At 47.4% G+C, this 16,855-nt stretch overlaps 1 protein-coding gene across 6 annotated transcripts in view; it reads left to right on the top strand.

Moving 5' to 3' along the window:
- The window catches only part of LOC144724456 (ras GTPase-activating protein nGAP-like), a 589,022-nt gene that overhangs the window by 486,287 nt on the left and 85,880 nt on the right, over window positions 1-16,855 (top strand). The gene's annotated exons all lie outside the window — the stretch shown is intronic.

Below are 16,855 nucleotides of genomic sequence, written 5' to 3'. Positions count from 1 at the left end.
CACAAGGTTAAGGACATTACTGTATTTTGTATATGTGTCTGATTAACGGACTTAGTCAGCTACGGGCTGTAAGGAAGCCAGGATTAATGCGCAGATTAACCATTTAAAATTCACCATTAGCATATTCGTCACTGTCGGCAACAACACTGTGTTGATGCCATTCTAGATGGATGGATTTTTGGCGGGTTGAAAATGTTACGTTTTCATGTTCCGTGAATGAAGAGGTGTGCAGGGGGACCACGGCGTGTGTCCAGTGGTGACTTAAAGGATTTAGTGTTCTAAAGATGATGTGGAAAATTCGAATTGTTGAGCATTTGTCTGACTTGCCAAAATGGTGCGTTCCAGTTTTGAAATATTGCAATTCAAGCAATCTCTCTACTCTAATCTACAATTTGTGTAATGATATGCCATGCGCGGTGTGCTTATACAATTAGCAGTGCAGGGCACTACACCTTGGGAACGTGTTTATTCTCTCCACCGTATGATCAAGATGTAGTCGTACCCTTCACCTTGTTTGAGATGAGATATTGACTCTCAACACAACAGGCTGTGTGCACTGCCAGAGCATCACTCTTCCCCGACTACTCCTGCAAGTACATCTACTCTGCAGTTTCGCGACATGACCCTCTATCCCATCGCTCTTCTCCCTCCCATCCTGCTGCCGTGCCTGTGGGCCATCGCAGTTCAGGGTTAACAAAGCCCATTGCCCCAAGGGGATCATTGCCCTTCTGGGCTTGCAAATCCGCCCCACCAGCCGCCAGCTCAGGCTCGTTTCCACCCCTCCGCCCGTCCACGCCGCTAGGCTCGCCATCTCTCCCATTCTTCATCGCCGTCTCTCCCATTCTTCTACTGTTCACACCCTCCTCCCTCTCGCTTTGTAATTGACGCGAGCGCCAGGATGTGCCCACCGCCTCTCGTGTGGGAGTTTAGAACTCGGATTTCTGTCGACGCTTGGGCACTTGCCCTTGTGGAACCCGTGGCACTTCTTCCTTCGTATGGCTGATGCTGATGCAGAGCAACAACGGCTGCAATTTCACGTTAAGGTGGTCAAGCCAAATAACCGCCTCGGGAGCAGCAGAGTGCATCGCTGTGATGGCTCCTTCATGTGTGTGGATCGGGCATTGCGTCCATCGGCACACACTACTACTGGAGAGTAAAAAAAAAAAAATCCACTTGTGCATCAGGTATCCACCTCTACTGCTGTGGTTTGTGCAGTGGATGCAGTTTATGGTGGACCATGAGCTTTGTAGAAGATTAAAGCCCAGGGATATTCTGCGTTGGGTCTTTCACAAGGTGTCTGTCAGTTATTTTTAACTCCATTCAAGCCATGCGCTGAAGAGAAGGAAATGTGAACCTTTGGCCTTTTGACAAACTTCCCACCGGAGCTCAATGAAACAGACCTGGAGACACTGCGATGCACAGCTTGCTCATGTCATCAACCCCCACCCAGAGATTTAAAATCCTTTCAAATTATATGAACACACGACGGTTGCACGTAGCGCGCGTCGGTTCGGAAATGAATGTATTGAAGCCCCCTTTTGGAATAATTTGCTCATACTTGTTGACCAAATTTCTCTCGGCGAGGACAGAGGCACTGCTGTGTCAATGTGCAGTCGTCGATGGACGGAGAGTTTCCAAGCGCAGCGGTCAACATTTTTTGGTGAATTGTGACTGTACAAGAAGGCGACTGCAGCTGAGCTCACGGCTGCAGCAGCAGCAGCACGGAACCCCCCAAGTTGCTGCTATTGTATGAAATGTAATTAGATTGGTAAGGAAGTCCCAATTAGACAAGCATTGTAGTCAAATTTCAAGGAGTGCTGGCGTACGGCTTTAAATAATTACTGTTGACACGTTTTTTTTTACAACCTTGCACTTTTGAACGTAAATTTGCTGATGCAGTAATTGTCTGCAGTTAACATTGAGGCATTGCTAATGAAAATAATGTGTTCTCTTATAAATTACTTAATCCGTGGGAATCATTCACATGATGATTGCATGTGTTCACAAACATAATGTAATTAGTTTTGCATTGAGAATAGGTTTTTCCTTTTTTATCTGGCAACAAAACAGGTATTAAGTTGTTAAAACACCAAACTGAAACCTTTTACAAGGAATCATGTCTGCATTAACCACAATATTTGTGGTCAAAATGCAAACAAAAAACATACTCTGATAATATATGCATTGTCTTTGAAACTGATTGGTCCACACCAGAGACAGCTTTCTCTTTTGAGCCTCGTCTCAAACGGTGTTAGACCAGAGGACGCCAAAAGGCGTACAGCCCAAAAACAATGGAACCTATTCTCATATTTTGGTACTGGCAAAGGAGGTCCCATGTTGTTTCGCATTATTTTATTCGGGTTAATTATTTTTTACTGACCCTGCGAACGGCGTTCCGTGTGCAGGATTAACACAAAACGCAGTGCGCGGATTTAGACCCTTGATTTATTTTCCTTTGAAATTAACGCCTTTGATGCTAAGGTACCATCTTCGTATCCTGATGATCATTGTCACCAAATGTGGAGCATGGGATGAACTTATTTTGCTCATCCTGCACGTGAACATTATTTATCACGCAGGCTTTGTGCGTGTCTCTCTCTCCCCGTGGTCGCGTGGGTTTTTTTCCCTCTGGGTCCTCCGGGTTTTCCCCTCCACATTTAGGATCACATGCATTGAGATTATTGAGATTATTTTGTTGCTATGAATGTCCAAGTGATGGGCCACTTTGTTGAGCTATCATTTGGGGCCAGGTGGCTTCTGAAAATAAGTTAACACCTCAGTGGGCTTTGCCTGGTAGGATGGGGATGGTTTAGTTTTATGTGTTATTTGTTAACTTTCTTGTACTTTGCACTATTGTTATATTTTTGTATTGTTGTTGTAACGTTCTTATCCGCCCCTAATTGATATCTGTGTCAAAGAGCTTTATAGCTCATCGGATTCCTCCAATATAAATACGTATTTTGATTGTGATTCATAATTGAGTTTTGGGTCAAATCGTGTATATGAGGTGTGTGTCCTCTACCCTCCTCCACCCGACACGGCTAGTGAAATCTGAACGTTACAGGAGCAATACAAAAGCACTGCTAGGTGTGCACAGTATCGTGAAGGTAAGCAAGTCACTAACAAATAAAGTTTACAAGTGCAAATTGCAAAAGTAAACCAATTCCTCTCGACGATCAATGCACGCGAACAAACATACAATTGTATTATTTCTTCAGCTCTTCGGTATGTTGGAGGGAAATCTCACAAATATTTAACAATTGCATAGTGCGACGTTTTGCTGGTAGTTACAGCTGCCATCATCATCATCAGGCCTGTGTGCTGAAGCATTCCTCAATCGGCCACGTTTGTTCACGTGACAGCTTTATTAATTGGCTGTGTCGGTGGAGGCGGGTGTACGACACTTTACGAACACCCTAAAATCGATTATGAAACTGAAGAGATCATAAACATGTAACCTTTAGCATTTCTTACCAATGCATCATAACATTTCACGTGAGCGTACGTATCCATAAGTAAGCGTTGCGGGCTTATTTTTGTGTGTGTATTATGCCCAATCCTCTTAAGAGGAGAGTATTGTTTGGTTTACACGCGGCACGGTGTGTAGCCAAGCATTATGCACTCGTAACCTCCACGTTGGGAGAATTTGTGCTGGGCAGGAGAAACGCGTTTTACTCGGAGCGCGTGGGGGAATGAAGTCGTGCAATTTTTTCCTCTCGACTTTTTACTCTTCCGCGTTGGTCTCGATTTGCTTGCTACTCATTGGTCACGGGCTCACGTTTTGGTAACTGTGAATGGCTGGCGGCCAATCGGGGGTCGCACGGACATTTGTTTGGTCGAAATCAGGCGGGATTGTGACTCGTTTCTGCGTTTTTTTTATCTGCCCAGTGAGGTCAGCAAACCGTGCCGAGGCCGTCAGCTCAGCGCCGGTTATTTATAATCTCGGGGGCCTGGAATGTGCGGCGCGGGCTCGAGGCAACAGAATGCGCGATTAGTGCGTGGGGCGGCAGCGCAGAGCTGCGAGCCGCTCGCTCGCTCGTCGTGCAGAGCTGGGGCGACGTGCGCTCCGCCGTGTGCGCTCACATCAGCTGTTCTCGCTCGGTCCGGCCGCTGCCTCTGCCACCACTGCCGGGATTCCACAGCAACGCCAAAAACGACGGTCGCTGTCGTCGTTCTCGAGGAGCTACGTTCATTTTGTTTAGCCCAGGGCGTTACTTGCATTTAATTATTTTTATCTCGAAGTGGGAGCACAGCGCCGGCTAGTCCTAGAATTAAATCAAATGAGGGCTGATTGGCGTGGATGTTGTGCTGCGCTCCTTCGTAAGGGCTCGTTCGCCGGAACGAAGAGGAGCTGCTGCGTGAAAAAAATGAGCCGGTTCAGAGAAGTGCACGAAGCGGGCGAAGGGCGCTGAAACGTCGCGCGTGCGGCCACCAGCAACATCGTCTCGCGCGCTCTCCCCCAAGTCAGCCTCGATTGAGGACCGCTCCCGAGTTGTGCGGAGGATTTGAACGCGCAGCACGCGGATCAAAGCGCGTTTTGGGAAGACCGACGCCACGCTTTGCTGTGATGCACAGGCTTACTGCGATTGCAATGCACGAGACTACTGAGGGGAGCACGGAGCGCACGCTACGGGGAAGGCTTTCCTCAGAACCACCGCTGCTCCTCCTCCAGGGCTCCTGTGACCGCAGCTGTGTTTGTGAATGAGACGTAAATTCTTCCTCCCCGCTGACATGTTCTGGTCGTGCCCAGGATCACATCTGGTGGGCTGCTGCCTGTAGGTATCTCTGCATACCCGTGCACGCACGCACATACACCACGTGCACACAGGCAATTGCTAAGTACACGCACACTAACTCATGATGCACACACACGCACTTGCACACGCACGCATCCATATGCAAAGCATGCGCACATACACTTGCATGCCACCGCCTCAGGGAATTCCAGGAGAGATCCAGTGTCTCCACTGCATCTCCTGCAGCTGATTAGGCTCATGTTTTAGCCTAAATAGCCATACAGTCTGTGCACTTAATTTGCTTCATATGTTCCTCTTATTTACCAAGCATTTAAAATTGTGACCGTCTTACAGTGCCTTATAATGCATGGTGCATTTTGGTGTTTTGATTTACTAATCAGGAGCTGCTTTCACCCGTGGCATAGCTCATTATGTGCCGTTCTTGCCAGTGATGATCACGCTGTTTCTTAGATTACAAGATGCGCAACTGCTTGCCTCCAGTACGTGTGCACAGGGCTTAATTTCAGCCGGAGCTGTCCGGGGCTGAGCTCCAGAAAATAATCTTGCCACGTCCCCCGCTCTCGCTGTCGGAATGGTGGAGGGGGAGGCGGGGTCAGAGTGATTGGGGGGTGCGGGTTGGCGGGTTGGCGGTTTCATGAGTCCTTGAGAAATCAATGTGTGTGTATGTATATAACTCTGCCAGCTGGAGAAAGACAATACAGCCGCGCTCCCTGCGCCACGTAAACAATGGGATTGTCTCGCTTGCCCATTCAAACAAGTTGATGGCGTTTATTACTTTAATAAATCATTTGGGGGGGGGGGGGGGGTGTGAATGGATCCTAAAGGCTGCGAAAAAAAGCGGCTCTAGGTAGGGCGCCTTGTCTTGTCCTGAGATAGAACAGACGCGAGTGAGTAAGGTGATCGCCTTGTTTGCGTTGAAGGAATTTGCAAGTGAAGGAGTTAACTGTGACTTTCCAGTGGCTCTGTACACATCTGCCGCCCCCCCCCCCAGGCAAACTGGGCCTCCACGGGCTGGGTAATGAATCTTCCGAGTGTGGGCAGGTGACTTTGCCCATTAACGAAGGCAAGGCAGTCCTCCTCTCCTGCGGGAATCAAAATGAGGGACAGTTTTTTTTCCCCCACAACAAGCAAAAGCAGCTGGGTAGTAACGGGCTTTCTGTCACGATTTGTCACTGTGATTGAAACATGAAGCCGGTACACCTCCATTACTACACTTCGTCTTCTTCCTGGCAGACCCACCACTTGTGTAGGGTTCTGCCGTCACGTTTAATTATTAGCAATTAAAATGTAATAAAGCAAAATGATCTAAGCAATCCATTAGGTGTTGCAGGATTTGAATGTTAATAACACACATTCCGTTGGTTTAGCATCGATATTTATTCTTGTGTGGTAATGCTTTTATGCAAGCGTAATGGTCCCAGTGTTGGCTTGTTTGCTGTGATAAATATTAGAGACACCACACGCCCGATGGCCGATTTACCGATAGTGCAAAAGATGAGTTTGTTACACATTATACCGCATAACAAGCACTCCTGATGGCACGCTCACAAACTTTACACCAGAGTCAATCGCATTTAAAGCCTTTGTACTTTGATTAATTATTGATATTTGAGTCAGATCGCCCATGTGAATATAATGTGTTGTCGTAAACCCTCCTGCCCCCCAACACAGGCAAGTAATAACGTTGTCACGTGAACGAACGTGCCAATTTATTTTAGTGTTGGTGCATTCGTGCGTGTGTGGTATCAGTGGGGAGCGGTAGCGCAGCGCTCCGCGCGCTCCCGCTACGAACCCAGCGACCCGAGTTCGATTCCCGCTCACGGCCAGCACCGGTGACGATTGTATGAAGCGGTCCTGGTGCCTCACCTAGGTCGACTCAGCCTCAAATGAGTACCTGGTGCGGCATGTAAACATCGCCACTCGGGGGTGACAAAGGTGCCCGGGGCGTGGTGCTGGCCACCCACTCCCTCGTGGCCTGTTAGCGAGCACCACTGTCACCAACCGTGTGCTGGAGAGCGATTGACACACATTTATTTAACAACTCGCCTTTTGCCCGTACAAGGACGGGTGTATTGTAGTAAATCTGAAACTTGCAAGCGAAAAGCAGACCGCGACGTGATATTCATTGCATCCATTCGTGTGCAATTTGTAAGGCCGCGGTGACACAGGCTTATTTCATTTAAAGGTTATAATCCCTTGTTCATCATGACGTCCTTTTTACTTCTATGTCTCAACAGCGTTACGGAGCTCGCGTGGCATGAGGATTCTGCCTTTGCAGTTGACGCTGAGGAGGGGGGAGGAGGCACCTCGCCCCCCCCATGTGGAGTGACGTCACCCGCTAATTATTATTAATGGGGGGGATGTCCATTTGGAGGACGTCACCTGTTCAAGATTATTAATGAGAGGGGGCTGTTTGATGTGGAGTGACGTCACCTGCTCATGATTATTAAGGAGGGGGGGTTCTCCGTGCGGAGTGACGTCACCTGCTCATGATTATTAATTGAGGGCGGGTCCATGTGGAGGACATAACCTATTCATGATTATTAATGAGGGGGGCTGGTTGACGTGGAGTGACGTCACGCGCGTTACACACTGACATTCTTGGGTAAATATAGTAGTAAATTCGCTCCCCAACACTCAATCTGATTGATAGCAATCGTCGGTGAAATCCTGCGCGTTAAACTAAATACACTTGGGATTTAAGTAACGGTGGCGTTTGGCAGCTCGACACAGTCGCCTCGCCTCCAAAAGCTTTTCCAGGGTTGCGTTCTCCTGGAGGAACGCGACCTGAGTTTGCTTTGCCCTCAGAAATGTTGACGTGTGGCAGTTGGTCTGGTTTTGGTAGAACGTCAAATTGTGTCACCATGGTTGATAATCTCGTCGGTTGAGGGTGGTGACTGGCCGACAAAGACGACGACAATTGTCACTTTGTTATTTTATCTCAATGCCAGTTTATGCATTCACCACGCTATCATTGCAAATTAGTAAAAAAAAGCTTTTTTTAGTTTTCCCGTGCAGCACTGTGCGTTCGCTCGCCACGCTGCCTGTGTTTACACATCCCTGATGCCGTCTGACGGAGGGTAGATGCAAACGCTGTTTACGGCAGCACCTTTGCGATGTATCAAGTGCTGCACGGGAACAAAGGGACCATTCTTGCCTTTCAGAAGTGTCCTCTGTAGCGCAGACTGGCAGGGTCTATATGAATAAAACCGCAATGACTCACTGCTCGACTCGTGTTACACACAGACATTGCGTTGGTATCACGGCTGAAAACCACAATGCAATCACTTTTGTTGGAAAACTAAATATACATAATGATTTCGAAACATAATTTAAGACAAGATGTGGAGAATATTCCAACGAATGGCAGCGCATTAAAGTGCACACAATTAACAGAAATCGCCTTATTCTTGCACACATTTTTCCAACAAATAGCTTTCCAAATATAAACGTATTTCCTGGGTACATTATCTTGGAGAATTGCTGTATGTAAAAAAACTCATCAATATTATTATGATCATTATACCAGTTTATCAAGGATAGCCTCACTGAATCTCATGACTATTTTTATGACGTTCTGGCCAATTGTTCACGTATAATATAGTGAGGGAAAAAAAGTATTTGATCCCCTGCTGATTTTGTACGTTTTCCCACTGACAAAGAAATGATCAGTCTATAATTTTAATGGTAGGTTTATTTGAACAGTGAGAGACAGAATAACAACAACAAAATCAAGAAAAACGCATGTCAAAAATGTTATAAATTGATTTGCATTTTAATGAGGGAAATAAGTATTTGACCCCCTCTCAATCAGAAAGATTTCTGGCTCCCAGGTGTCTTTTATACAGGTAACGAGCTGAGATTAGGAGCACACTCTTAAAGGGAGTGCTCCTAATCTCAGCTTGTTACATGTATAAAAGACACCTGTTCACAGAAGCAATCAATCAATCAGATTCCAAACTCTCCACCATTGCCAAGACCAAAGAGCTCTCCAAGGATGTCAGGGACAAGATTGTAGACCTACACAAGGCTGGAATGGACAACAAGACCATCGCCAAGCAGCTTGGTGAGAAGGTGACAACAATTGGTGCGATTATTCGCAAATGGAGAAACACAAAGGAACTGTCAATCTCCCTCGGCCTGGGGCTCCATGCAAGATCTCACCTCGTGGAGTTGCAATTATCATGAGAACGGTGAGGAATCAGCCCAGAACTACACGGGAGGATCTTGTCAATGATATCAAGGCAGATGGGACCATAGTCACCAAGAAAACAGTTGGTAACACACTACGCCGTGAAGGACTGAAATCCTGCAGCGCCCGCAAGGCCCCCTGCTCAAGCAAGCACATATACATGCCCGTCTGAAGTTTGCCAATGAACATCTGAATGATTCAGAGGACAACTGGGTGAAAGTGTTGTGGTCAGATGAGACCAAAATGGAGCTCTTTGGCATCAACTCAACTCGCCGTGTTTGGAGGAGGAGGAATGCTGCCTATGACCCCAAGAACACCATCCTCACCGTCAAACACGGAGTGGAAACATTATGCTTTGGGAGTGTTTTTCTGCTAAGGGGACGGGACAACTTCACCGCATCAAAGGGACGATGGACGGGGCCATGTACTGTCAAATCTTGGGTGAGAACCTCCTTCCCTCAGCCAGGGCATTGAAAATGGGTCGTGGATGGGTATTCCAGCATGACAATGACCCAAAACACACGGCCAAGGCAACAAAGGAGTGGCTCAAGAAGAAGCACATTAAGGTCCTGGAGTGGCCTAGCCAGTCTCCAGACCTTAATCCCATAGAAAATCTGTGGAGGGAGCTGAAGGTTCGAGTTGCCAAACGTCAGCCTCGAAACCTTAATGACTTGGAGAAGATCTGCAAAGAGGAGTGGGACAAAATCCCTCCTGAGATGTGTGCAAACCTGGTGGCCAACTACAAGAAACGTCTGACCTCTGTGATTGCCAACAAGGGTTTTGCCACAAAGTACTAAGTCATGTTTTGCCGAGGGGTCAAATACTTATTTCTCTCATTAAAATGCAAATCCATTTTTGACATGCGTTTTTCTGGATTTTCTTGTTGTTATTCTGTCTCTCACTGTTCAAATAAACCTACCATTAAAATTATAGACTGATCATTTCTTTGTCAGTGGGCAAACGTACAAAATCAGCAGGGGATCAAATACTTTTTTCCCTCACTGTATGTACCGTATGTATAATCCCATATTAGTGATTTGTATGCAATCTGTCAGCATTGGGATGTTTAGCCCCATACCACTTATACATTGCATGCTTTTTCTTTTCTTTGGGGAGGAGACTGAAAACCCCGGAGGAAACTCCCTGCAGAAAATGGGACAATTTACAGACGTCATTCAAAAGAAAGGCACCACAGTCAGGAGTCGAACCTAGGTGCGCCTTCTTTCTGTGAGGCACAACAGTTACACTGCACCACACCGCCAACTGAAAGTGGCTCAAAGGCTGTGGCAGAAAAAAAATGCATCATGTCGCTTCCCACAGATCAGAGTTGTATTGATACGGTGCTGCGCGCGTTGGGCTATCTGGACCGTGTGCCTGGGCCTGTTGACATGAGAAAATAAATGTCGGTGCTGATGCAAGGGGTTTCTGCACATGTGCTAGTTTACATTGTGCAGTTGTTTGAGTGGATGACATTAAGAACAGAGAAGCGAGATTGGTGATCCGTCTCCTGCTTTTATGATGCTTGCTTTATTGAAGGGTGCATTAGTTTGGCGTGATGAGTCCGGAGAATGTGAAGACACTACTCGCCCCTTGCATGATAGGATTGGGTGTCTCTGCCCAGAATGCTAATTCTTGCTGTATTACTATTGACACATGCTTGGTTGAAACTAATTCAAACATTGTACTTTTTAACTTTTACCGTTTCTTTTTGCTTATCTTTGTGATTAAAAAAATGCGTTACGAAGTTAAAATTCGCGAGGAGCTTCTCGTACGTACAGGAATGCATTTATTGCAATTAACTTGCCATGCCGCGAGCCACGGGAGGTCGCATGTTAGCAAATATTATCAAATGCCGTGACACGAACGGTACCCCCATACAAAAACCAGTCATGTATTATTCAAAGCCTCCTTGCTTTGGCATTTCTAGCGGTGTTACTCCTTATCAATCCTGCACGCTCTACACCCTGCAGCCAGCTCTCACATGCCCCCTTCTACTCCCAGTCCGCGAGCCTTGCCAATGTCATCCTATCTCGCGAATTTTCCAACCCCTAGCATTCAATAATCCCCTGCCAATTCCGGTCCCTTCTCGCCCATGTTCCCTGACAGGTCAGACTGTTGCGCAGTGGCCTCTGTCTGCTGATAATTGTCATAGCTGCAAGCCAGTCTTTCCCTGCAATTGCTTGCTCACGCCACTGCTGGCTGGGGCGTCTCCACTAAAGGAAAGCTAGATAGTGTTACGTTGGCCTACTCTTCCAGGCTGGGCAGAAGCGAGCGTACCCACACTTCATCCACCACACGCGAGACCTGCAGGTCAACTAACATCCCACGTAGCCTCTGTTTATTTGTTAGACCATTAATATCCCTGCTGGCCATGATTACCGTCCGACTCCGTTTGTCGGTCAGCGCCCATGCCTCCCTCCGAAGCAGCTTTTCCCCTGCACACTCCCTTTCCTGGAAGCTATTCACACTGGACAGACTGGACATCTGTGATGAAGGGCTTCATAGCTCATCGGATTCCCCTAGTCTAAATAAAGATTCTGATTCAGTCCCTCTACCTTTTGTGTGCTCCATCCGGCCTGCTTCGGCAAGCCGTGTAATTTCTCCTGCCCTCAACGTCGTCAATCTGCTCGCCACGCCTCACTGGTGCTGGGGGGGGGGGTCCCCCTTTGCTATCGCCCACTTCCCAACCACACGGTGTGGCACCGTTTCAGTTCGACTGCAAAAGAAAAAGCACTTGCGCAGAACACTCGTACTCCACTTTAATATTATCATCATTGCCGGCGCTGGTGTTTGTCAAAGTATGCCACATTGTAAGACGAGCGTGCTGGCAATCTTCAGCGTGTGGGGTATGAATATTAATATGCCACACTCAATCCGCGAGAATTTATTTCCCCGAAGTAAAACATTTTTGGTCATATTTTCGTCTCTTGTATCTGTCTTTTTTTTTATCTAACGTCACCGCGTGGTACTACAACGCAGATATTTCCTCACCGTTTCATTGCGAAAGCAAATACAAAGCAGAGCTCTGCTGCATTCCGCAAGAACAGGTGAACATGATTCTGTGGACATAGCCAGTGAATCTTGTATCACCGTGCCGTCTTTGTTGCAGAATAATGGATTGGATATAAACTTTGCGCGCAAAATGTCAATCGAGTTTTTCAAAGCAATTTGAAATTATATTTTTTTACGTTACACATTTTTTACTTTCTATAGGATGGCCTATTGTATATCTGTGCGTCACTGGATACCATTGAAAGGCCAGTGTACATGAAATAGACTGGGTGACTGTTATGTCACCTTTGCAGGCTGCAGTTATTACCAAGGAATAACATTTTCTTTAGAAAAATCGAGCCTGGATATTTTTCTTTCATGCACCGTCATGCGGCGTAACGCGTGGGTACCTTTTCTTTTAACCATGCACGGCGATATTTCTCAGTGATCTGGATCGTAACCTTTGATAATATTTTGCAATATTTCCCTGAAACGTATTATCAACCCGACGGCGCAGCACCGTGGTAATGTGCGCTGCTCACAGTTGGAAGGTTGCAAGTTCAACTCCCAAGCCAGGTTTCAACTCGGCCCTTCGTGCATGCGGGGTCGGTATAATAAGTGCGGCACTGTGGGGAATTTGGCGGTGGTTGCCCTGTGCAAAGCCTCAGCCTCACCATATGACTGTGGAATTTACGCCACCTGCTCAAGACTGTTAACGAGAGAAGGAAGCCAGTCCAAGGCAGTGTCACACCCAAGGCAGTGTGTCACTCTCAAGGCAGTGTGTCACACCCAAGGCAGTGTGTCACACCCAAAGCAGCGTGTCACACACCCAAGGCAGTGTCACACCCAAGGCAGTGTGTCACACCCAAGGCAGTGTGTCACACCCAAGGCAGTGTGTCACTCCCAAGGCAGTGTCACACCCAAGGCAGTGTGTCACACCCAAGGCAGTGTGTCACACCCAAGGCAGTGTCACACCCAAGGCAGTGTGTCACACCCAAGGCAGTGTGTCACTCAAGGCAGTGTGTCACACCCAAGGCAGTGTGTCACACCCAAGGCAGTGTGTCACACCCAAGGCAGTGTGTCACTCCCAAGGCAGTGTGTCACTCCCAAGGCAGTGTGTCACACCCAAGGCAGTGTGTCACACCCAAGGCAGTGTCACACCCAAGGCAGTGTGTCACACCCAAGGCAGTGTGTCACACCCAAGGCAGTGTGTCACACCCAAGGCAGTGTGTCACACCCAAGGCAGTGTGTCACACCCAAGTCAGTGTGTCACACCCAAGGCAGTGTGTCACACCCAAGTCAGTGTGTCACACCCAAGGCAGTGTGTCACACCCAAGGCAGTGACACACCCAAGGCAGTGTGTCACTCCCAAGGCAGTGTCACACCCAAGGCAGTGTGTCACACCCAAGGCAGTGTGTCACACCCAAGGCAGTGTGTCACACCCAAGGCAGTGTGTCACACCCAAGGCAGTGTGACACACCCAAGGCAGTGTGTCACTCCCAAGGCAGTGTGTCACACCCAAGGCAGTGACACACCCAAGGCAGTGTGTCACTCCCAAGGCAGTGACACACCCAAGGCAGTATGTCACTCCCAAGGCAGTGTCACACCCAAGGCAGTGTGTCACACCCAAGGCAGTGTGTCACACCCAAGGCAGTGTGTCACTCCCATAGCAGTATCACACCCAAGGCAGTGTGTCACACCCAAGGCAGTGTGTCACACCCAAGGCAGTGTCACACCCAAGGCAGTGTGTCACACCCAAGGCAGTGTGTCACTGAAGGCAGTGTGTCACACCCAAGGCAGTGTGTCACACCCAAGTCAGTGTGTCACACCCAAGGCAGTGTGTCACACCCAAGTCAGTGTGTCACACCCAAGGCAGTGTGTCACACCCAAGGCAGTGACACACCCAAGGCAGTGTGTCACTCCCAAGGCAGTGTCACACCCAAGGCAGTGTCACACCCAAGGCAGTGTGTCACACCCAAGGCAGTGTGTCACTCCCAAGGCAGTGACACACCCAAGGCAGTGTGTCACACCCAAGGCAGTGTGTCACACCCAAGGCAGTGTGTCACACCCAAGGCAGTGTCACACCCAAGGCAGTGTCACACCCAAGGCAGTGTGTCACACCCAAGGCAGTGTGTCACACCCAAGGCAGTGTGTCACTCTCAAGGCAGTGTGTCACACCCAAGGCAGTGTGTCACACCCAAGGCAGTGTGTCACACCCAAGGCAGTGTGTCACACCCAAGGCAGTGACACACCCAAGGCAGTGTGTCACTCCCAAGGCAGTGACACACCCAAGGCAGTATGTCACTCCCAAGGCAGTGTGTCACACCCAAGGCAGTGTCACACCCAAGGCAGTGTCACACCCAAGGCAGTGCCTGCCTCCCAGGGATTTGCTTCACCATGGCTGACCATTCCTCAGGCGAGGGATGCGGTGTTGTTCGTGCAGAACACGTGTGCCAGTGGTGCCAATGATTGGGCTTGCACAGTATCACTTTGCCACAATCTGGTTTAAACTATTATAGTACCTTCCCTCCGTCAATAATTTAATTACCATACTTTCCGGCAGGAGAAATTCCATTATAACATCATTATTTTATTATTTATGCATCATTAATCTATGCATGCGTATAATGTAAAATGTGGTGGGGCGTTTGGATGAGATATGACTACATAATGAATTAATCTATCTTGATTTGGAACCGAGTGAGATAGTATTGATAGGAAAGTGTATTTTCTGCAAGGGTGATCCAGATGACCGTTGTTAGGTCGGGATAATAATAGCTGGTTTTGGATTTCAGTTCAGTTGAAGATAATGTTTAAAATCAATGTCTAGAGATGCAGTTCCATTTAGATGCTATATCATCATACTTATATTGTAATTGTGTGGCAAATAAGGGATTTTTAGGCTCTGACATCGGCACTTAATTATTTGCCTTTGCAAATACGGTCACAAGATGGCAAGGTGTTTCGCATCCACTTCACGTCTGACGGTTTGTTTTGCTAATGTCCCACAGCATGGCTGGGAGTTTGGTGGAATGTAACCGCTGACCCTGTGTGAACCAGATTAAAAGCAAACATTCCAACCACGCGAAGGATAGTCGTGCTTTATAATGATTCAGAGTTACAGTGTCCAAATGCTCAATTCAGCATTGGGTTCAGTGCTCATTTATATCGGCAGCGCTGAGTCGGTGGTGGTAATTTACACATCGTTTTGGCGGGGCCCATTCGCTTCTTAAGTACCTTTCACCTCACACCATCATACGCGGAAGGCTTAGATTTAACAACACACAGAGGTGTGCATTGCATGTGCATGAGCTGTCAGCCTCATGCAGACCACCAGCTCAAAATAACTGAATGTGTACCCATGTTGTCACGTGGACAAACAACTGAAAAGAGTGGAGGAAAAGTGGCCGTCACAACTGGCAGCAGTGAAACAGAGAACCTGGCTGTAGACCGGTTTCTTCCTCATTAGGACTCGTCCGTAGAGACCGAGACAAAGACAAAACCATAGAATGGTTTCATCCACATTGGGACTAATGGGCCGAAGCAACCACTGACCGGGAGTCGAACTTGCATCCTTCTCGCTGTCAATGCAGTACCCTCTCAAAGTGACCCCCATCCTGATATTGCTGTTTACTCCCAGAGGTTTTGCCTTTTCCCCACTTGAAAAAAATAACCCAATAAAAATCAATTCCAGCAAATAAGCCTACCGTCAAGAATGATTATGTTTGCCTTACTCCATATTACCTTTGTGTCTTCCGCTTCTTTTAAATTCAAAATCGCAGGTACTTGGCATGTGCGATTGTACGTTAAACTGACGATTGCTGTTTATATTCAAGTGGGTGCCATTAATGAGAAATGGGAGAGTAACTTCATGTAATGCGCCATTAATCCAAATTGCAATGACACGACCTGATATGTGCTGTATACCTACTGCCCTGCTGCGGTCGTGTAAACATTAAAATTGTCATAGCCAATACACAGTGGATGTAATTTTTTTTAAGCATATATCTTTTTGGAGCATTTTTTTCAACGCTGCTTCTTATATCGTATATTGAACTGTTTTATCTGACACTAAAATAAAGTGGCAATAAAATAGACGAGCAGCTGAAAGCGCCAGCCCCGTTGAATGGAGGGAGCGCTTGTGACCCTTATGGCGTGACCTCTGCTAACCTAGCGTGAATTCTGCCACCAAATTTCCTGACCGAATCACGAAAGCCCCGTAATTATAAATTGATTATCTTAGGCCTTGTTGTCAGACGACGATACCCGCCATCCAGTTGCACAAGTTCAACGCTATCGGCAAATTAGATGTGCTGTTTGTACATTCGCCCGGTTACCTTTGTGGAATGGGAAAAAATATCGGTGGCAATCATTTTAAATACCAAAACGGTGTGAAATCATTACTAGCAGCAGTACGTTTCATGGATGGTTCGCTCGTTGCAGGAACGACTGCCTTCAAGGAAAGTGGGTGAGCGTGTAAAAATATAATAATGTTTTCAGGGTACACGTTTAAGAAATGTTGGGTTAATGCTTAGCAAGAGCCATACATATGATCAATCTTTTGCGACGTTGTGGAGGATATATAAGTATGAATTACACATGCCTCCCTGTTGTGGGCGGGTGATGCATATTGAACATTGATAATCTCCAACCACTTTACATCGCATCTTATCTCAAACATATTGAAAGAGCACCCCCCGCGGGAGCTGTCCCTGCACGGCACATGGTGACACAGCACCTGGCCTGCAAATGGACCTCAGTCGACCAGAAAGGAGGGCCGATGATTGCTATGTATGGTTCCAATTGAGTTAATTGCGAGTAACTTTCGAATGTGACAAATTTCAATTGCACCAGGGGTTTATGTTGTGCACACTTGTCTGTGGCTGTTGAGTAATGTGGTGGTGGCGGTGGTTTC

Source organism: Lampetra planeri, chromosome 20 (genome assembly GCF_965212315.1).
Source record: "Lampetra planeri chromosome 20, kcLamPlan1.2.h2, whole genome shotgun sequence".
Taxonomy (NCBI): Eukaryota; Metazoa; Chordata; class Hyperoartia; order Petromyzontiformes; family Petromyzontidae; genus Lampetra; species Lampetra planeri.
The sequence above is the reverse complement of the archived record's forward strand: the minus strand, read 5'-3'. Positions and strand labels throughout refer to the sequence as shown.